General features: G+C 35.3%; 1 protein-coding gene across 1 annotated transcript in view; it reads left to right on the forward strand.

Annotated features, from left to right (window-relative positions):
* Positions 1–11,205: 11,205 nt before the first annotated feature.
* The window catches only part of nrtn (neurturin), a 28,518-nt gene continuing 15,844 nt past the window's right edge, over positions 11,206–23,879 (forward strand). Inside the window, exons 1-2 of the mRNA XM_084101695.1 lie at positions 11,206–11,331; positions 11,973–12,021. The gene's annotated coding sequence lies outside the window, so the exon portion shown is untranslated. The remainder of the gene's footprint in view (positions 11,332–11,972; positions 12,022–23,879) is intronic.

The raw sequence follows: 23,879 nt of genomic DNA on the forward strand, positions 1-23,879 counted from the left end.
TAATTACACTATCTGTCTAAAGAACCAAAATCATCCTCATCTCAGTATAAAAGATGAGTTTGGTTAGTGTGAGATAAACTCAGAGTGAGAAATATATGAAGTTGGTCTTTAGCTAATAAAAATCTAAACCAAGCCAGTCCCACAGCTGAATAATTTACTGTGTGCTGAGTGGAGGGAATCCAATACACTGAAACCAAACTTCTCAAATTTGACCACTCGCAATCCCCACCCTCCTGAACACACATATCCTCACACACAAACATCTGGGATGCAACGTCTGCAGAAAATGATGAGGCATAAGTCCCCACGGGTGAGATTACGGTTTCTTTTCCTGACCAAAAACATGGGACATTTTGCAGATATTGAGTCCGGAAAGCTTCTTTGTAATCCCTGGAGAGTCACGCTATCTGTACTTTAACCTTTCTGCAAATTCATTTAAGCGAATAAAATGCTTATTTAGATATTCAATGCAGGGAACTCACATATTCAATCTGTAGGGTGGTTTTCTAGGCCAGTTTGATATAATTGGACTCTCTTTTGGCTGCTTGGCAGCATAAACTTGTGTTTACTTTGAAAATGCCAAGAGGAGCTTTTCTGTGTATGTAAATATTACTGTGAATTGAGAAACAAAGTATAAATCTCAGAATATTTGTCAATTAACAGGAGCGGGAATATGGTACAAAAAAAGCAGAAAGCAGAACAGATGTTTGATTTGAATTATTCTTTATCCTCGCTACACTGGTGTCCAAAAATGGTTTAAAAGATGCATTCGGTCTGAAGAAATGTCTTAATAAAACGGCTTGTGTTAAGATAATTATAAATCTGTCATCATATTCTCATGTGATAAAGCGATTCCACAATGATAGCAAAAACATCTGTTTCATGCTGTTCATAATAGGACTAACACAGACCATTTGACCCTTTGTGCAACACAATATCACTATCAATCTGACTTTATCTCTGAAGACGCCTCACGTCTGTTGAAGAAAAATAGCTAAAGAACATCTTTAGATATAATCAGGATTTCCCTAGAAAGTACTCATGGTTTTGCATGATAAAGCACCAAGTGGTATATCATGTCCCACTTATTTGTTTTGGATATGTTTATGTTATATGCATACCGGTATTATATATATGTCAAGTCAAGCCACATTTATTTATAGCGCTTTTTACAATAGGCCTACAGATTGTTTCAAAGCAGCTTTACTGTGATAACAGGAAAATAATGCAACAAAGTTTGTTTCCAGAAGAAAATAGCGTCACAGTCCAGATAAAGTAAGTTCAGTGATGTTTAATTTTTGTTGTAAAAAAGTTATTCATTTAGTTCATTTATATATATAGCCGCTCTGGAGAAAACCATGATGTCATCATCCAGCTCAATTCAGTTCTCATATAATGGTGTCAATGCAGGCAGATTATTGAATATTAAATTAAAAGTTTATAATATTTGATAATATTAAAGTTTCAATTAAAATTAAAATATATATACATTTCACTTTTCATGAATTAAAACATTAAATGTATTCATGTTTTAATTCTTCTATACAATTAGTTTCAACACAGTAGTTCCATTAGATTCAAATTCAAACCAGTTTCTGCCTCAGAGTAAAAAATAAATAAAAGACCATTGTGAATTTATATCTCAAAATGGCAACACTGATTTTTGTAATTGTGACTTTGTGTTGTGTGTTTCTCATAATTGCAACTTTATATCACACAACGTGATTTTATTTTTCATTATTTTGGGCTTTATTTCTCATTGTTGCGACTTTATATCTCACAATATGACTTTATTTCTTATTGTAATATAATAAAAAAATACCTTTTTAGTTTTTACTTCACTCTTAAAAATAAAGGTTCTTTATTGACATTTATATGGTTCCATGAAGAATGTTTAACATCCATGGAAACATTCCACTGCACAAAAGGTTCTTCATAGTGGGGACAAAGAAGGTTCTTTAGAATATTAAAATGTTCTCCTCATGAAGAATTCTATTGTCTCTTTGTGTGTGTGATATTTTTTATCATACATTCTTATGTTATGCTCTTTTTTTTGTCATCATGACAGGACGTTCAGAAACACACCATCATTTCACACAGAGATAATATTTGCTTAAGTATTTTATTTTACAATGATTTTTGTTTTAACTAAACCAAGAACAATGTGACCACTGAGGTCAGTGAACATTTATGTAGACATTTAAATAGGCAGGAAAATAACCTCCCACCAACAAATGACACTTTAAGCAGAACATTGCGGTTGTAAAGTAAATGAAAATGAGGGCTAATTAACTGGAAATTGTAAAACACGCTCTTTTCCTTGTTATATAGAATTTTCTCACCCTTTTTAATTAAAGACATAAAAGTAAGTAAATGGATGTTTTGTTGACACAGTGATCCGACAACTTTTGTTGTGTTTCCAGCTAATGCTGGACAGAAGTCTGCATTACAGGCCCAGTGGTTCTCCTGTACACACATCTTCCAAACATTCTAATGGTAACGGTTATATCATCAGAAGGCTATTCGCACTCATGGCTCCTCCAACTAGTGTTCCGTTTTTCTGAGCGCAGATGTTAGCGCTTGCACAGCTGTGAAGCCGCTCTCATGGTTTACTGTAGTGTTTACACCACTGCGACCCTCTTCATTGCCTCACCTGCTCCCTGTCCTCTGGCCAGCGCTCAATCTGACCTCCCATTAGAGAAAGGGAGGTCCGTCTCTTCATCTTAATAACGGATGATAAACTGACAGCGGTGATTAAGAGTGTTGGAATGCAGAATCGCTCAGTTCTGCTCAGGCCTCCAGCTACAGTGGCTATTTTATGGTTTTTGCTTTTCAAAGAACAGAACAAAAGTTTGGCCTCTTGCATGTTTTGTTTTTCGAATCACTACATTTCCTAGAAACCCAAACACAGTGTGAGATGTATTTGGTGTCGCAGACCCATAGAAGTCAATAGGGTCAATACGAATGCCTTGGCTTGTTTGTTTTAGAGATTTTTAAAGTCAATTTTGGTCCAAATTTAAACGTTCTACCAGTAAAATAAATATGTGCGTCTCAAACTAAATAAATACATTTTAAAATATTTTGGGTGTCTGTTTAGGTAAAAGTGTTGACTGTTTTACAATTTAATTTGACATTACAAGCCTTGTGCTTAAGATCATAAAAGTTCAAAGTGCTATTTGAAAAGAGAACGTAATACTAATATTTCACAGAACTATTCAATGTTGTGAATATCCAGTCATCAGTGTCACATGATCCTTGAGAAGCACTTCTAATATGCTGATTGGTACAGAACTTGTTCCCACGACTTAATATGTCAGAACGTTTTACTAATCCGTTCCCTCATTTTAATTCAATCAGGCGCACTACATAATAATTTGTTCCCTCGTTTCACTAAATTGTGGCTACGTTGTAATAATTAGTTCCCTTGTTTCTTTATTTAAACCATGATTTAATTACGAAACAAGTCATGGGAACGAATTCTAAACACATGCCACGATTTAACTAAAAACTAAAACAAGTGAACAAGCTCTCAATCCATTGACAAGATGTAGTATATATATAGTTATAGTTATATGTGGGGCTCCATAGATTTATATGTTGGTTGCAAACATGATTTTTACCATAAAAGTTTCTGACAGGCATTTCATTTTGAAGTTATTTTATGGATTTAGATTTTATTAATTAATTTTGTTTTAATTCATTGTTATTTTTAATAAAATTTTATGAATTAAACAGCTCATAAACATACTTTATCAGTTGAAAAAATGGAAATAATCTGTTAAACATGAACGTATTATGCAATCATTTCAGACATTTCTCCTTGTATAGAACCTTTTCGGCATAAAGGGCTCTTTAAAATTTTGTCAAAAACCCTATGATTTGAAACCCCACTGAACCTTTTTTTCTTAGATGCGCATGAACTAGCAAGGGCTAACTGCTAATGCTAACCAGCCAAACTTTGGCTTCTTGAGTAGACCACACAAAAGTTGTCCTTTGATTCAAAGTGAGATTTACTTTACCTAAATAATCCATATCTCTTTTATGCTACATTCCTAGTCCTCTTGTGAGACACAGGCTTAAATTTAAATGGTTATTTCCTGAAAAACTCACACGCTTGCATGTACATTCAGATGGCACGCCAGGTTTGACGTCAGTGATCCGTGGCCATCGCTCAAAACTGGTGCAACACGTCTTAACACGTGTAAATTTCCATCTGCTCCTTAACACAAAGCCATCATGTGGCTTCCGAAGATTTGAAATATCGTCAAATCTCTATGGAGCCTGACAGCCACCCTAAGAAAATTAGATGGGTTTTACGCAACACAAGGGTGTGTAAACGATGGCAGAATTTGTATTAAGGGGTGGACTGTTCCTTTAATTCAGAAACTTGGTAGACTTATAAAATACAAAATTAAATTTTACCTAAAGAGGTAAAAAATTAAAACATCTGTGGATTCCGGTGTGTGCGATTCACATTGTGCTTTCAACTCTGACATCCATGAACAGGTCAGTGATGTTCCTGCACACACAGCACTCCCAGTACCACAACCATCCCATGACTTTAAAAGCATTTATGAATTGACAATCCTCACAATGGCCTGTGTCTACTGAAATGGTTTAACGCCACTCCCCAGAGATCAGTCATCAGGCTAAATTAGTTTCTATGGGAACTGTAATAAACAGCCATCGCTTTCTGTATAGATTGTATCCGATAAATAATGACCTAAACATGTTGAATCAAGACTCATCTGGGAGAGACAGCTGATTTAATCCGGCTATACACCTCGTCTATAGTGTCTTATAGCATAGCTCTTAAGCATTTTAGGGCTTTGACTTTCTCTCTGTGTCAAGGTTAAAGGCTGTCATTCACTTTGACATCATGAGGTTTTCTTGTCGTCCAGCAGAACATTTGTGGCTTCAGGAAGCTTAGAGCATATCCACAGAATTGCAACGCCCCTAATTTAGCCGTAGACATCCATAACTCCTTTGCTTGTTAAATCATTTTTTGTCATCATGTTTTCGTCTACTCTAATATAGTCGCTGTATTTAACACATTTTTAGCTCATGAGCACAGAAAAAAATGTGGGGAAAAGTATGCAGATTTATCTCATGCCATTAATGCTTATATTAAAGATTTTTTGAAAAAGAGTACAGTTAAACATGTCACAAATTTGCTTTTTTGATTAGTAACCTAGAAATACTGCAAATCTTAAAGTCCCCTAGTCAATAATTGTACCCCTTAAAACTCATCTTTGATCACCAAAATTACATATTTAAACGTTTTTTTCTTGTGAATTTCTTTTTCTTCATGCCTTAAAATTGCTTGAATGCATATGGCAAGCCGTTTTAACATTTAATCCTTAAAACTTACTAGTATCTATTTTCATGCTACTTATTTTTTAAATACTATATATTCCAATAAGTACTAGTGCCTATTCTTTAGATACTAGTACCTTTTTAAAAGATACTAGTAGTTATTCATTAGATTCTAGTTCTTATTTTTTTAGAGACTGGTACTCATTCATTAGCTACTAGTACCTATTAAATAGACACTAATACTTATTAATTAGATTATAGTGCCTATTAAATTGGTACTAGTACTTATTCATTAGTTACTAGTGCTTATTATTAGATACTAGTATTTATTCATTAGATACTAGTACATATTAAATAGATATAGTTCTTATTCATTAGATACTAGTACTTATTTCGATAGTGACTAGTAACTATTCTTTTGTTAGTAACACATTTTACATTTTTGCCATTGACTTCTATGGGCATCTGTCATTCAGATATCAACTATTCAGTTCTGACTAGTATGCATTTTAATTGTGACTAGTACGTTTTTATTAGATAGTAGTTATTCATAATCATTAGGTACTAGTACTTATTTCTTAGATACTAGTACCTTTTACTAGATACTAATACTTGTTCAATAGAGACACTTATTCATTAGATACTAGTACCTATTAAATAGATACTAGTTCCTATTAAATAGATACTAGTACTTATTAATTAGCTACTAGTACTTATTCAATAGATACTAGTACCTATTTATGAGATACTAGTATTTATTCCAAATGTTACTAGTAAGATTTTTTATTTTACTAGTAAGATTTTTAATTGAACTCTACAGTATGGCAAGCCGTTTTAACATTTAATCCTTAAAACATAATAGTCTCTATTTTCATGCTACTAGTGCTTATTCATTAGCTACTAGTGCTTGTTCTTTAGCTACTAGTGCTTATTCTTTAGGTACTAGTGCCTATTCTTTAGATACTAGTACCTTTTTAAAAGATACTAGTAGTTATTCATTAGATTCTAGTATCTATTAAATTGGTACTAGTACTTATTTATTAGATACTAGTGCTTATTCATTAATTACTAGTGCCTATTAAGTGAAGTGATCCAAGATCACACGTGCATGAGACTGAAATTGTTATTAAAAATGATAACCTGCAAGAAGATTGCGATCCAAATTGTCTGTGTGCTGATTTGCAGCGAAAAAGAGAGAAAAAAAGAAGAGATTATGGAGGAGGAAATGGTTGTGGAGACGCGGGGAGCAAGGATTGTGTGTTCTGCAAAGAGAGTTGGGGTAAATAAATAATTTTGCAATGTGCTGCTGGTCAAGCAAATGTTTGTGCTTTGTTTCTGTTTGATATAATTGTAAATATATCTTTTAAAATACTGATATTCTGGTTTATAACTCCTCCCCGAACATCCCGCTGCCCTGTATTGCTCTCTCATTGGCTGTAGGTCATCGCTGATGTAGTTTTCACCGACAGGTCCAGATATTTAGCATGCCAAATATCTCAAGGGAGTCAGCAACTCATCAGCGATTCTCTCAGATCGCGTCTTTGATAATTCACACTGCGTGATTGTCACTCACATGAACGAGAACCGATTTGCCTATGATTTTGGGAATTTGTCGGCGATCTCACAAAACCTGTCAGCGAGCAAAAATCGGGCCTAAAATCGTTCAGTGTGAACTCGGCATGAGAAATTCACTCGGCCAACTTACTGAGGTAAACGCTGCACAATAGTAGCCTATCGCTCTCTACAACGTCAGACACATAATGGTAATTAATATGATTAACCTTTTGCTTGACTATGTTATAAAAAAGCTAATAATGTGTTGCTAATGTTACACAAACCATGTTCCCGTTCGCCATCTCAGAGTCAGGAAACTGCCTTCTAGCAATCATCAGAAACACTTTGAACAACTCAGAACGTCTGTGGAGAAAGGCATAAAGGTCATCATAACATCGTAATATATATCATGTACACCCGCCATTTTGTTAAATCTACCTGATTTTTCATATCAACAGAAAAATATACCGGGATAACCTGGGTTCTCTCGAGACTCCTCTGCTAGTTCGCTGTTAATGATATGCTAAAGCCCGCCGGCACGTTGACATGATTGGTTACAAGGTAGTTTGTGACGTTAGAAACATCAGCGATTTCAAACCCCGGTTTTGAGACTGTCTTTAGATCATCACAGTTTTAAAGAGAAAATGAATTTGCACATGGTTTGTCTTAAAGCACATTTAAAACACCACATAGACATATAAACAACATTTTTGTTTAAAATTCACCACAGGGTGACTTTAAATCTGTGTAGACTATTTAAAATCTTCTGTATTAAAGTTGAAATTTTATTTTGGACCCTGTCATATTTACCTTATTTTTAACGTAAAAGTAGTTGAGGACGATTTTCACTTGAATGTGCAAGGCTTTCACTTCCAGTTATTTTACCTGTACAAAAACAGCAGGCGTTATGCTGCTTGATGTTGCACATTGGTATTTGTTATAGTATTATTTTAATTTAGTGTCCTAAACATAAACACACTGGTTTGTAGCGCAAATAGTTTTACCTTTTACTGCACTTGGTTATTCTTAGTAGCAGCCAATGAATCAGAACTCTTGCACTTTCTCCTGAAATTTCTTCTGTGTTGAAAAATAAGGTGAATACACAAGATGAAATATTATTCTCACATGATCAATGAATTTAAACACTCATTTCACAATAATGTATTGGAATGTATATAAAATGAGAAGTCGCTTTGGATAAAAAATATTTGTTAACGAATAAGTGTGACCGTAAATTAGATGAATTGAAAAGATCTTTAAATACTGCTGAAAGAAATCATGTTTTAAACCTTGGTTTAAGCATGTAATATGACATGAAATGAGTCATTCATAGAGATTACATTTAAATTTATAGCAAAAATACACACATTGGGTCTCATTCATGAAACATTCGTAAATATACGAGTAAATATGTGAGTGATTTGCGCGTAAAGAGACATTCCCGAAAATTCTTCTCCTGATTCACAAATACTTCGTAAACGTCAGATTTGATAGTGAAATGTGTGTGTGGGTTAATGAATTCCAATCACTCGTAAATGGGACGCGCGTGCACGCTCATTCTCAATTACCATAAATCCCGCCAATTAAAACCGACTGACAGCTATATATGGGCATCATATTATGACACGAAACGAAGGATTTCAACATGTCTTCTCAAAAGCGAATGCTATTGTATTATTACATGTATAATTTTGAAAAAAAAAAAAAAAAAAAAGCGAATGAAGAAGAGAAATTTCTCAGATGCAGAAATTGAAGTTTTATTATCAGAAGTTCATTCAAAACGCCACATTTTATTTTCAAGCGTACATAGTGGCGTATCAGGTCCTAAAAAAAAAAGGATTTTTTTAGGTAATACATGCTTTAGGTAAAAATGCTTGGCAGCATATTACAGATGCATTTAATGGAGTTTCATCTTTTAATCGAACAGTCCCAGAAGTGAAAAGAAAATGGTTCGACATGAAGCTTGACTGCAACACTTGTAACTTGCGGACTTGTAAAAAAACAAACAAAAAAAAAACAGCTTGAATATAAAAAAATTAAAAAAACTTGTGGACTTGTGTTCTGTTTGCAGATGCTATTACTGGCTCTCGTAATACAAGTAAAAAGAAAAACCGTATGTAATTACTATATATAATACTTTTTCAAAATGCTGTGTAAATATGTACCCGATTACGTTGAATTAAAATGCAGTTTATTAATGAGCAAAACGTTCGGATGTTAAACGTACTATTTACGCGTGGCTGGGAGCAGGTGTAGATTTCTTTCGTACCAACTAACATTTGGGAAATACGAACATTTTAATGAATCCGAAAATTTACGCCAGAACCACTTTACACACGATTTACACAAAAATTCGTTCTGCTCGTGTTTCATGAATGAGACCCATTGTGTGAATCATGCATTGCTCTTATAAAATCCTGTTAATTTTTTGGTTTCATGCTATTCATGCTATTTCATGCTTGTAATCCAACAAGTCTCCATAACATTACCACAAATATCTAATTCCAATATAATACCTAATAATAAAATAATAGTAAAATTGTAGTTTCATTTATTGAAGCTGTGTCACTTTGGAAGTGAATGGTGTTGAAATAAAATGCAAACAGTTGATCATTTTTAAATTCTCAATATAATAATACAAAGTTTAAATAAAGTGTAAACTTGTACTCTTTACAGTTTGCATGCTTGATATAACAGTCATTGGGCCCTATCATACACCCGGCGCAATGCAGCGCCAGGCGCGAAGTGTTTTTTGCTAGTTTCAGCCCGACGCAATTATCATTTTCTTGTCCTGCGCCACGTTGTTTAAATAGTAAATGCATTTGAGCCCATTTCTGCGTCCATGAGCGTGCTGGTCTGAAAACAAGGTGTGTTCTTTTTTGTTTGTCTTGATTGTTGGTGAAATAGACTGCACCATTGACCAACAATTATTTTTTTTGTTATTTAAAGAGCGCGTTAGTAATGTGCGCCTATAGGCGGTTCCACAACGCGTTTACACTTTGTCCCGTAGATGGTCTTCTTGCGCGCTTTAACCTTGCGCACGAGCAGATCTGTTTCCTCGCTAGAGAAGCGTTCAGTTTTTCCGCTTGCAAATTCCGCCATTTAAATAGCGAATCCGCCATGGCGCAAGCACAAATGGCTTTTAAAGGGAATGGGAGATGAGACTCTGATTGGTTTATTGCACGTTATGCCCAAAACACACCCATTACTCATTAAGAGAATAGGGACAACTCTTTTGGACCATGCACCGTGCGCGCCAACCACTTTTCCTGTCGTTAAACTAGCAAAAGTGGATTCGGGCACGCCTTAAGTGCACTTGAGCCGTGAGCTTTAGATCATGCGCTTAGATCGTTCAAATAGGGCCCTTAAACATTAAAAATTGCATATGCTTTCAAAGAGAGAGTTCATTTTGACAGACCAAGACCAAAGAAGATCAATTGCAATTGCCAATAAGAGAACTTTAATCTTATATGTCTAAAAACGTCATATAAATGTTTTCCAAAAAATAGTGTCACAATGTAAATTTCGCAAGTACGGAGTTTGACAAACAAACTCTAACCACAGTGTTTAAGGAATATCAACAGTGCGCCGCATTGCAGGCACTCTAATTAAGAAAAAAACTAAATAGTACAATTTTGGCAGGACTTTGTTTACATCTGTAGTACTTTAACCAAGCTAAAGCAAATGTCCACAATGGACAGGGGGTGGAGCTCGTGTGTGGATATAAGGAGGGGGAGGTAACTCATGCCATCCGCCCTCACAATACCTCCACCAAACACCCTCCCTCTCCTCTAGTCACCCACCCCTTTCTCCAGCTCTCCAGCAGTTCACCAGTCTCATCTCTAATGCCACAGTGCTGCTCTCGCTGTCATCATCTCACGGTGAAGTGGAAATAAACACTGTGTCTGTTTAATTCAGTTGAGTTGTCAGGGCTGCTTCATTACGTGGTGCAGCAGGTAGCAGCTGCCAAAGGCTTCTAATCCTCTGGTGTGGAAAGGATCAGGGAGAAGGTGGCGTGTCCTCTCGGCGAGAGCACAGGACACGTTGGACAGGTACCTGACTCTGGGATCCTAATCTCCATCTGTAATGAGGCGTAGGGCCGATGTCAAGTATTTGAAAACTCAGCTTCGGGTGACAGCAGCAAAAGTAATGGAATACAGATTTGGACGTGTTCGCGCAGAAGGACAGATCCGGCTTCATGGCAACATGTTTGCGCCTCTCTCAGAGAGAGCGTGATGGGATTTTGGCTACTGTAGGGACTTGCAGTCAGCGACTCGCAGCAACACAGCTTTTCCTCGCATTTATGAATCATTACAGAGGAATCTGTTGGATAAACATCTGTTTGAAGCTGTTTTCCAAGTGATTACTTCTTTCGGAGTTGTGTATATGAAGGATGTAAGACAAGAACCTGCACAGTAAACATTTAAAGAACCGCCCATGAACAGCTGCTTTTGTAAACAGGTGAACGAGCGCTTCCAAATTCTTCAAATATATATATATTTGTGTATTTTTTATGAGTACTAGTTTGCAGGTGTTTTGAGTGACAGATGGTTGGCATATCCTTGAATTACTGGTTTTTGTGTGGAAGTGTAATGTTGGCTAGGAGAGCAGCTAATGGGTTTCTATTTGCAGCGCTCATTATTTGAGGCTGGTTACTCATCACAGTACAGATTGGGAGGATATTCTTCCATATTTACTTCTTTTTTTCCTCCCAATTTATGCAAATAAGAAAGTCGAAAATAACAACTCATAACTAAAAAAAAAAGTGATTTTTACAGGACATTGGCTTACATATTGACCAAAACACCGTTCATGAGTTGCACTCTTGTTTAAGGCTGGTTACACCACAGATTGTGAAGACATCCCATTTTAGCAAAAAGGTTTAATAGCTTAAAGCAGCATGAGGATATTCATATGTTTTTTACACTCTCGGCATCCCTGGATTTCTAAAGGATCCTGTAACTGAGGAATGCAGTGCGTATCCTGGACGAGCTCACAAATTTTCATAAACACTGCGCAGGATTCATCCATGTTACATAAAGAGAGAAACTAAAACACTCTTCTAAAGAGCTGGAATATTGATCAATGCCATTTTTACACAGAGGTCAGCTGAACAGGCACGCTGTGGAGTCTGGATAAGCCGGGCAGACGGTAAGAACACATCCTGTTCAGCTTAACTACAGCTTAAGAACTGAGGTTTTCTCAAACACTCAAATTATGGACAAGCAACTTAAATGCAATGAAAAATGACAACACGTATTAGTCTGAGGTGTGTGCGACAGTTTGATTAGTACAATTAATTATTTGGAAAAACATAACACATGAAACCATAATCGCTGTGAGTAGACAGCACAGAATACAATCCCACTTTATATCAGGTTTCTTTAACTATAATGTACTTACATAAAAAAAATAAGTACAGTATACTGTGTTCATTTTGTGTTGCAAAAAATTTAGCACTTTATTTTACAGTCCTATTCTATGTACTTATTATTGTAACTACAATAACTGGGTAATAACTAGGTTCTAACCCTGAACCTACCCATAAACCTAACCGTAACCAATGTTACCTTATATTACCCAGCACTTTCTTATGTAAGTTCACTGTAAGTACATGTACTGTAAAATAAAGTGCAACCAAAAACACTTGTGCTTCTATTGAGGTGGATACGGGTAAGGTTAGTGACAGGTTTGGTGGTAGGGGTAGGTTTAAGGGGTAAAGAAGGATCAATGGTGTAATTATAGATGTAATTACAGAAATGAATTCCAGATGTAATTGCATCCTGGTATTTTTTTAATGTACACCATTGGTGCATTGTATCAAATGATTGATTTAAATGTTAGTGAATAGTAGTTAAAGACACCTAATATAAAGTGCAAAAATACATATGGATTTGGATGGAGTGTAATTTGATGGAACTGAACCCAGGGGTCTCAAAATGGTTTTCAGAAGTTTAATTTTTTTAAGTTTGGATGTTTAACTTGTCAGACCATCTTTAAAAAAAGAAGTGCTCGTGTGAGAAACTGAAAATACAAGACACACTCCAATTAAAAAAGAAAAATTGCAAAATAAATCACTGTGGACTGTACATCAGTGATAATAAGCTTATGTTTAATGATATAAAGACAAACAGTATATTGACTTATATATTGATTATATATTATTGATATATAATTGATAATTTTCGTAATGCATTTTCAGCAACACTTTACAATAAGGTCTCATTTGTTAACATTAGTTAATGCATTAACTAACATGAACTAAAAACAAGCAATATATATATTACACTGAAAAAAATTATTTGTTGAATTTAATAAAAAAATGTATGGTAAGTGGTTGCACACAATTGATTTTAGCTACATTTAAACAATTTTAGTTCAACTTAATGCATTTGTTTAAATGTAGCTAAAATCAATTGTGTGCAACCACTTACCATACATTTTTTTATTAAATTCAACGAATCCTTTGCTAATGTTAGTTAATAAAAATGTTCATGTTAGTTCACCATGCATTAACTACATAAAAACAACTTAATAAATGCTGTAGAAGTATTGTTTATTATTAGTCCATGTCAATGAATGTAGTTAACTAGTGTTAACAATGCTTTACTCATCTGACACAATGATGCCTTTGAAGTATCTCTATAAATGTTTCAGATTTATCAGTCTCTAGCGTCAGGCACTAGTGTGCCTCTTATATCAGAAGAGTGAGGTTTACCAGCACAGCTTTCACTAGCTGGCTTTCATTACATCAGCACTATAATCAGAATGGAAAAATATGAAGCAGAAGCAGCTCATCTGACCCATCTCTCAGATGCAGTTTACACTTGGTATTAAGATTTGTCTCAAGGGATTATATAAGTGCCATGTCTCTCCCAAATGTTCTATAATTTTAATCTGACAACAGTCATTTTAGGCAAGCGTTCCTTCATGTACTGCACGTTGAAATCAGGCATACTGTAGAAGTATTCTGTGTGCATATGTATGTGTTTTTACAAATGTTTCGATAAGACTATAATACATTTTTAAAGTCCAGTTTTTTACAGTCTATGGTTTAAACCCGGCAAAGCTTAAACCTTTGTTTTAGGTAACTGGTTGATACACCTGTCCTTAGTGTAGTTTGACAAATTTGAAATCTACCTATGCCGCATTGAGCAGCTAGTTCCCTTTTTAAAGAGCTTGAGGAAAGATGCGATTTCCAGTCTACCAGCTGCTGCTAATTGGCTGTGAACTTTTTATGTGCTTTGTTAAGATCTGATGTCTCAATTTCATTGTCTTTGGCTCTGTTCACTTACAGTATAAGAGTTCAGCATTAGTAGCATAGGTGTCACTCTTAAATTAAGTAGTCATTGTAACCATAGTGGTTACAGCTCTCTGGTTCTGTTCAGTTAACGTTCAAGTTTTATTTCTCAATCTCCAACCACACAATTCCTTGTATTCTGCCATTTTCATAACCCAAGAGAAGCTGGCATAACATTTGTAAATATTAGCAAAGAATAACTTGCGTTGTGCATGCCTCATTTTGGTCACTGTGACAAAACTTTTTTTTTTTTTTTATCCTATAACAACATTCCTTTCCAAAAATTTTGTCTTGACCCCAAACCTATCCCTACCCGTAACTTATCTCTAAAATCAGAGGGAAATGATCGATGAATAACACTGATGTAGAAGCAGGTTGTAAACCTAAACTTGACATAAACTGTAAACTTGTCCCTCAAATCTAATTTGGTTGATTGGTATGTTGCTCCAGATGTTGATCCAGGAACATGTGGTACTTGGTGAAATCACGTTCACCGCCTCATATCATATGTGTAAACTTGCCAAACTTGCGCTCAAAAATCGGTTGTGACTCCTGAAAATGGTATCATTTTTATAGAATGCAATTGTCACTCTCGAAACTAACCGAACTGTGTATATAAAAATTTAAACAAACGACTGGCAATGGAATTGTGAACATAACCTTATAGTTTGCATAGATGTTTTCAGTGAACCATGTAATCTGCAGGGATGGGCAGTATTTCAGATACATGTATTTAAAATACGTATTTGAAATACAAAATACTATTTTGTATTTTAAAGCGTTTGGAAAAAATCAAATGTAATTTGTATTTAAATACATTTAAGATGAGTATTTTTGTATTTTCAAAATACATAAAATACTTTTTGCCAGTCAACCTCTTTATCAGGGTATTGATTTTGTGCATCAACTAGTTCAGACATTCACTAGCTCAGCACTGGATCAGCGATTTTTTTGGAATAAGGTGAGAATGTCATGATCAATTCTACTTGTTGATTAAAGTTAAAATAGTACATTATTCACTTCAGTTAACATGAAAGAATAAAAGAGCACAGACAAGTGGAAAAATAGCGTTAGCCAATCAGTCTTGACCGGTTGTTGATTTTGATCAACCAGCTTGTCAAATGTGTTTAAAGCATTACTGCATGTTAGGGCTGGGTGATATGACACTATATCATAGCGATGATATATAGAGTTTGAATTGATGGAACTTTTTCTAAATTGTTTACATAAATAGGCCTATTAGTGGGGTAAGTAAATATCCGTGCAGCTTTTAGTGGGCAGGAATTATTCGAACGTTGGAGTGGAAAAACAAGCACTGATGAATGATACACCACAAAAATCTTCAGCTTTTAGTTTTATTGTACATAAAAAATAATAATAAAAAAGGGGTAAATTGTGTCAAATGAATCTAAATTAATTCAAATTTTAAATTGTAGATACACTTTCTAATTTTAATAAACTTATAGAAACAAATAAACTTTACATAAAATAAACATTAAATTACTTAAAGGGGTCATATAATGGTACATGCACTTTTACAAGTTGATTGTACTGAAATGTGTGTTGGCAGTGCCTGTACACAACCATCATACAATGATAAAAATCCATCCAGTGTTTTTTTTTTTTAAATCTTCTTATGTTTTCCCCTCTCTCAAATCAAGCCGTTCGATTTTGTGACGTCACAAAATCGACGCCCCTCCCACGATTGTTGATTGACAGCAGCGTTGACAGCGTCAATCATAGTCTGCGCGGACCGGCGCGGTCATTGTTGATACGCTGGAGCACTGTCTATGAGCAGAATGGCTTCTAAGCGATTGTGTTGTTCTGTTCTTGGGTGTAATAAGGAACACAGCAGTCATTTTGATGTTCCTAAATCTGAACCGCTGAAGACGCAGTGGCTGAGTTTTGTTTTCAAAGGGAATATTCCCCACGATCAACGTCAATGCTTTCATGTTTGCGCGAATCATTTCACACACCAGACTGCTTTACAATTTGTCATTATAAAGCTGGTTTTGCTAAGAAGCTGCTCCTGAAAAAAGGATCGGTAGCAACTATTCGTGTTCCTGCTGCACCTCCAGAAGAACTGAAGTGAGTGTAATGTTTTATTAACCTTTATATTAATATTTATATTAATCTTTGCAAATCGATTGCTGCACGCTTCATGAATGCGGCTGTTTACACTCAGGGTACATTACGGCATGTACGATGTTCTCAATATAATTAATAATCCCACGTTTATAATGAACAACACGTTATGGTTATTGTGTTATTAAAACTGTGTACACAGTACGCACAGAACAGAGGGGCGGGGTGAGCAAAGCTCATTATCATTTAAAGACGCATGCACTTAAATGGCGTGTTGAAAACAGAGCTGTTTTTGACCAGGTAAAATTAGTGTTTTCTTACAATACTAATGAGAATTTTTAATTAAAGTATATTACAAACTTTTAATTTAGACCCTAAAGAATCATATTAGCTTGTACAAAAATGCCATTATATGACCCCTTTAAAAAGCATTGGACTACCTGCAAAAAACAAAACAAAAATACTCAAAAGAGTTTGAAATTCAGTTGTGGAATCAAAACTGATATTGAGAATTGTGAAACCATGATACTGTTACTGTGCAGTAAAATTGAGATTTTGGTCATATCGCCCATCCATATTCTTTGCTAGATAGCAGAAAAGGTTCCCACAGTTTTACATACAGTATGAATTTTTTAATAGTGTTCACCACAAGTAATAGACTACATTGTAACCAGAAATAAGTATATAAATGGCTGCTATTTTGCATGCGTTTATTTGTAATTGCCAGAAAAAAAGAAAGAAAGAAAGAATTTATGCCCATCTCTGGTAATCTGTGTGGGCTCCTGTGGTTTGAATTCAGGACCCATTCCATTAATAGTTCACAGAAAAGCCCAATTAAGTCATTCAGTACCTCAACACATCTTATCCATAACTACCGTTATCACTATCTGGATAAAACAACATCTGCCCAGAGATGAAATTGTACAGTGTTCTGCATTGACATCCCCTTAGGACAGACACTTCTTCAGAGTTAATCTTCAAACTCAGATTCCATGTCTTTTGTGTGTAACAGTGTGCTACACTTCAGTTCAGTGGCAAATGGCCATTTGTACAATCAATGAGAGTGAATTTAATGGTCATATGATCAATGAGAGTCAGCATTAATCCTGAATCAGAGTGATGGTGTTTTGATATAGGGCACATTTCAAATGGGCAGCCTGACATTAGCACAACCTAATACATAAATGTTTTTTTTTTATTTATCAAATATCAGTTGTTTGTTATTTTGAAATTTTATAATAAAATACTACATTGTATCACTTAAGTTTAAATGAAAAAAAAAAAATATATATATATATATATATATATATATATATATATATATATATATATATTTACAAATTAAATGATTTTAATATGTACTGTATTGATATTCTTTTATATTAAACCCAAATAATTTATAGTACTCACTTACAGGGAAGTCTGCTTTTAATCATTTGATTGATGTGGACAGGGTGTGTTAAGGTCCGTCAACAGTTTTTAGAGTCTCCACATCTTCAGGATGTTTAAAAGCCTCTTAAACTCCCCTTGGGAGCTTCTGAGATTCATTGTGTTAAAGAGTGCAGTATGTAACATCTTATTCATGCATGTCTCATGAATGTTTCATGCATTTGCAATTCATAAACACAAAGCTCTTATGTTACACTCCCATCTCTAACTGCAAAAATAAGCAATGTCCTGAAATCGAGCCATTCATAATATAGCTGATAAACATCAGGGTGGTTATGTTTAATTTAAGAGGCGTTTGTTCATTTTCTATGAGTTTTATTCTGTTGTTTAGTGTGTAGTGAACACGGCCACTAAACACAAGTCCAGAGCTGTGAGGTAACCTGAAACAGTTCTGCCCGTCAGAAGTAACAGAAGAAGATGACAAGCCAAGAGCAGCAGAGTGATTGATTTTGTCCTGCTTTTAGCACCTCAACTTCCTCTGACTCTGCAGATAAAGAGAAACGTCCACTCTTTGTACAGTCATTTGAGTTGGATCTCACTGCATGATCACCTTGCATTGCTTGGGATGGAGGCAGAGCTTTATCAGTCAGAATAGCAGATTTCTCAAACACTGCACTAGAGAACATATTCATCTAAATGCTTCATTTGTACATGAGAGCTTTGGGCTGCTCACAGTATTTAAAAGTGAGGTGTGTCATTTCTGGGACACTAGCATAACCAAAAGCAATTGCAAAAATAATGAAAGTTTCACAAACCAATGTGCCATTGGTCAAACAAAACTCACGCCATTGGTTGCCAGTGTTTCTGTGTCGGACCGGTTGAGATGTTTTGCAGCTGTGTAGTTGTCTCTTTAAATACTTAGAAGAAAGCATTGCCAATGAAACCAAAATTAGAGTGTTGTGGCTTTAAAAGGGTGGTTGATTATTATTTCACTTTTTAAACTTGAGAAAGTTACAATGCTCAAAGTTCAAAGCAAAGGGAGATATTTTATTTTACAGAAATCGCTTTTCAAAGACTACAACAAACGGCTGGTAATGACTACAATGAGCTCCTTCACAGTTAGTGACACCACTAACCCTAACATTTACATAAACCTCCCGGGAACACGACTATCATGACAGAATATGCTAATCAATGACTTGAAGATAGTTAACTCCACATCAGCTACATAAAGTCGTCAACTAACCATTCAGAAATGTCCTGTTGCATTCTACATGTTGTCACTTCTTCTTGAGTCTCTTCATCTTCGTCCGACTCTGGTTTAAACATAAAAGGCTAAACATTGTTGAAATTTTCAGTGAGTGTCTGTGTGAGGTAATCGAAGATGCTAACACTGGAGCACTTGAAGCTCCGCCCTCTGTGCGGGAGCAGCAGCAGATTATTTGCATTTAAAGGGACACACAAAAACGGAGCGTTTTTGCTCACCCTCAAAAAGTGACCATTTTAACATGCTATAAAAAATGATCTGTGGGGTATTTTGACATCAGAGACTTATTTATCTAGTGAAAAGGGCATTATAGGACCCCTTTAAGTCCATGTATATTCACTTTGAAGTCATCTATATTGCTAGTGCACTCCTAAAAACTAAACCTTAAGAAAGGTTGCGTAAAAAAACACAATCTTTGACCTCTAAAAAAACTGATCAAAAATATTGATGACTCATGCTGCACTACTCAGATTTCTGTCCAATCAAATCCTCAAATGAGAATCTCTTGCCGCATAAATACTGCCTGCAACCACCTAGCAAGTAGCTCATGGCTATGATGTAACTAAACCCTATTGGCTAATTAAAAACAAGGGGACTTTTTCCTGTTGAAACCTCCAACCTAGGTTCATTGAAAAAAACGAGCTTGTGTTTCTGTAAAATTATATTATGTTCCTTCTTGCATGTTTCACAACTTTCAAAGTGAAATGTCTACACTTTTATTCTGTTGGCTGTTTTTTGTATTGCAGCAGTTCGGCAAGTAAATGTCCAATGAGTGGCACTAAACGTTAATGCTCTATCACATTTGAAAATAATGTACCACCTACACTAAACTCTAAAGCTAACTGAGAGTATTAATAAAAACAAACACGAGATAAAAACACATTGCTGAAGCAGCCATGTCATTTTAGCTTTCATGGGACTCATATCGCTCTGCTCCGCATCTCAAGTGCAATGCTGTCCCGGGTGAGCTACCAAGCAAGTTTACTGTCACAAAGCCATGGCTTTTGATTATGTGACGCAAACGTGAAAAATTACAAATCATGTGAAGTTTACAGATCATGTGCTATGACAAGTATTTTGAAATCATAGCGTAGTTTTGTGCAAGGAATCGTGTGAAAATAAGTTCTCATTAATTGATAACCTGCTCCTATCATCATAATTTGTATGAAAAGGAATGACAGTTGTTGGTGTAGCAACATGATGACATATTATATCACTCTTTTCAAGGTTGCTGTAGGGGGACTGTGTTTAAAAATAGTGCACTGTAAGTTACTTTAGATAGAAAGCATCTTTGGGCGCTGTGGTTTAAAGTAATGCTGAGGTTCATGCCCTCTGCTTATGGGTAAAGTAGTAAATGTAGTTCACATCTCTGCTGCTGCTCAAATGGGAGGTATTAGCATTAATACCATGAGCTGATTCAACTTGTTTTGTTTTTATAAAACTTGCTTTAAAATATTTCCTAAGCTTAAACAAAACGAGTGTGCTGCAACTATTCAGTAGCCTACAAGAGTATCCCAACTGGATAGCCTGTTTTTTTTTCTGTTTTGATCTTTAAGTTTCTCACATGTTTGAATTAGGATGTAAATCTTTGATTTTAATGGTTTGTTATTGACATCCATGTATGAACAGTTCAAATAGTTTAAAATAAAGCTGAAATTTAGGCATTTAAGGTAGTACCACAATTATGTCAGTTTCATGGCAGTTGCACATCATAGAAAAACAGTTGCTTTAAAGGTGCATAAAGTTTTTTGGTTTGTATTTTGCTGGCTCAAGGTTTGGCCTGTTAGAATTAGCAGTTAGCCCCTGGAGGCGCTATAAATACCCCCTTATAAAAATCTTTCTCAATTGATATAGATTCAAAAGTAGCCAAAAAAAAAAAAAAAAAAAAAAATTTTTTGGAAGCAACATATATTTTGCTAATATTTCATTACAGTATATGTTTTCCAATGTCCGAATGAGGGCCAACCCACCCAAGCAGATCCAAATAATATATATATATATATATTATTTATTTCATTGTGTTTCATTGAAGACATTGAAGCTTGAGGAACACACAGTATAGAAGAGTGTTGACTGTCTATAGATGACATCATCTGCAGTACTTCAACAATTCATCAGACAGAGTCAGAATATCAGAACACGTGATATTCGATTTATGGTATTTCTATTTTCTCTGAAGCCTGAGAAACTTATTTTAGGAAAGGTTGCTCTTGGGATGCTATTGTAGCCATCTTGTAATGTTTGAGTGCCCACTTGACTAGACAATTTACTTTTTGAATGTTCCGTAAACACAGATCTGCTCAAGTCCACTTCCCTTGAAAAGAATACACATTTAGAACAATCGTCTGTTTCCTAATAAGGAGACAGTGTGCTTAATAGTGTGATTTGTGTAGGGTGTATCCTGGCTGGAGACTATGTCTGATGTCTGAGAAGAAAACAAAGAGGCAGTTTTTCTAAATTTCATTTGAGGGTTATTGTTATGTTTTGTTTGCATAAGACTGAAAGAATACTCTGTCTTTCATTTAGTCAATGAGTGTTTCTCTGTCCCTGCTGTGAGCCGCCTCATGAACCAGCATCCACTGAAGAATAATCGAAATGAATCTCTACGATTTACTTAAACAGTAAAAGAGTCCTGGGTTACACTTCATTTAAAGGTGATCTTGTTGGAATGTAATTATGCATTTACGTTACAGATGTACTTACTATAGGGTTAGGGTTTGGTTTAGGGTTATTTGCACGTAAATATGCATAATGTATAGTTATTACCATAGAAACTACATGTAACGTGTTACAAGGACACTGTAAAATAAAGTGTTACCCAGTCCTTTTGCATTTACATACTATGTACTTACTGTAGTAATTGCAATAACTGGGCAATAATAGGTACTCTGAAACTACTCTTAAACCAAATCTTAACCCATGTTACGTGTACTCTCTTGGATAAGTACACTGTAAGGGCATTACTGTAAATGTCACAGTCATGTTTAGTTTCTGTCTTGTTTAGTTTAGTTGACTTAGGCTCGAAATTGTTCGAAATTGCCCCATACCCTCGTTAACTATTCTCTACATTAGTCCACTAAAAGAGTGAATGAAAACGAGTGAGTGAATTCGGACACTGAGTTCGCTGGAAGGGCTGCCACTAGTTTGTGCTTGCTGTTTAATAATCATTAGAAACTTAGCAAACTGGCAGCTCCAGTAGTAATGAAAAGATTTATCTTCAACTCTGTCATGGAAACTATGCATAAACCTTAATTAAACAATTTAATAATCAATTAAAACGAATTTATGCCTGTATGATATCACGCTGTAGCCACACTGGACCAACGGCCATCTTCTGGCGAGACGTGAGAATTAATTTGGCGTGCATCTTTCAGTGCATTATGGGTATTCTCTAGCCGTTGAGCATACATCGGTTGTATACTCATTATTGCGGTGCATTGTGGGAATGAATGAGTGCACTCAATAACTCACAATAACACTATGGTTTTGGACACCACTACACAGGGATATAGGGAGCAATTTTAGACACAGCCTTAGCACTAGAAGTGCCAGAATTCCATAACTACTAGAACTGCCGCAAGCGGTCATTTTGACCGCTAGATTCCAAACTCTATATCTTTAATGATAAAGCCTACCCAATTGAGAGATTGATGCATTTATTGTATTAGGATATCTTTTAAAAACAAAACAACACCAAACTGTACATTTAAACAAGTTTAATTATACATCTATAAATAATAATATCCGTAGATGTCCTAAACAAAATGACGGAGTAGCCTGTTTTCATGTTTACACTGTTCGATCGCACCCGCGCCCGCCAACACACAAACACACACACACGTGCACACACACACCATATTCCATTGCAATCTTGACATCGCAGCCTGTTCATTACAGCCATAATAAAATATAATAATAAAATAGCCTAGTCAACCTAACATATAAAAATTCCACTGCTCTGTTTATATAGTCAGTAGTAGGCTACAATTCGTACCATTTTGCGCATGTGAAGGATGATTTTTTCCGTCGATTTTGGAACACGAGTGAAGTACAAAGCCTATAATAAAGAATAGTTTACCATCCAAATACATCGCAAATGTTGAAACATTTTATTAGAGAGTTACGTGAGCCCAACGCCGCTTAGGCCTACTTTCACTTTCGCTTGAAAGCCGATTTCATTTTGGCTTGTTTATTGTTTATTTATTTGTTATTGTTCTGTTCTGAATATCATTACATTTAAATGATTTGTTGTGGAATATGTTTTGTGTATTTTTTACCACATTTTATTGTTGTGTATATTGGTATATGTATAATAATACCGCGAAATTCAGTGCGGTCAATATGACCGTCTATGGCCGAAATAGGTAAATATGTTAATTCGTTTTTTTGCCTTACGTGTAATTTATATAAAAAGCATTTTAAATGAAAATACAGACACTTTTAGGAAAAGTCAGGTACCAGCAGGATTTTATTTATTTTTTCAACAAAGTTATTGCAGATATAAAATTCAAAACGGTCAAAATGACCGCCATGGCAGTTCTAGTGTTAGTTTTCATTGTCACCATTTGCAAGTTCTAGTCATTCATTCGTTGTCATGGTTTCGAATTAGTCCACACCTGTTCCCTGTTCTGTTGATTACCTTCCTCTGTGTATTTAAGCCTTCTGTTTTTCTCTGTTCTTTGTCAACATTACATTGGTTGTATGTAAGTTTTGTTCTTAGTGTTTATTTAAAGTCTTGGTTAATATAATTCATTTTGACCCATAAGAAATTTTACCATGGTACAAATACCATGGTACTAGTACCCCGGTATTTTTGACAGTACCATGGTACATGTACCATGGTATATTGATGGTACCATGGTACACATAATATGCACCATGGTACATAAACCATGGTATTTTTAATAGTACAATGGGACGTGTACCATGGTATGTACCATGGTATTTGTACCATACCTACAATTGTCA

Source organism: Abramis brama, assembly GCF_963993115.1.
Source record: "Abramis brama genome assembly, chromosome: 23".
Classification (NCBI taxonomy): Eukaryota; Metazoa; Chordata; class Actinopteri; order Cypriniformes; family Leuciscidae; genus Abramis; species Abramis brama.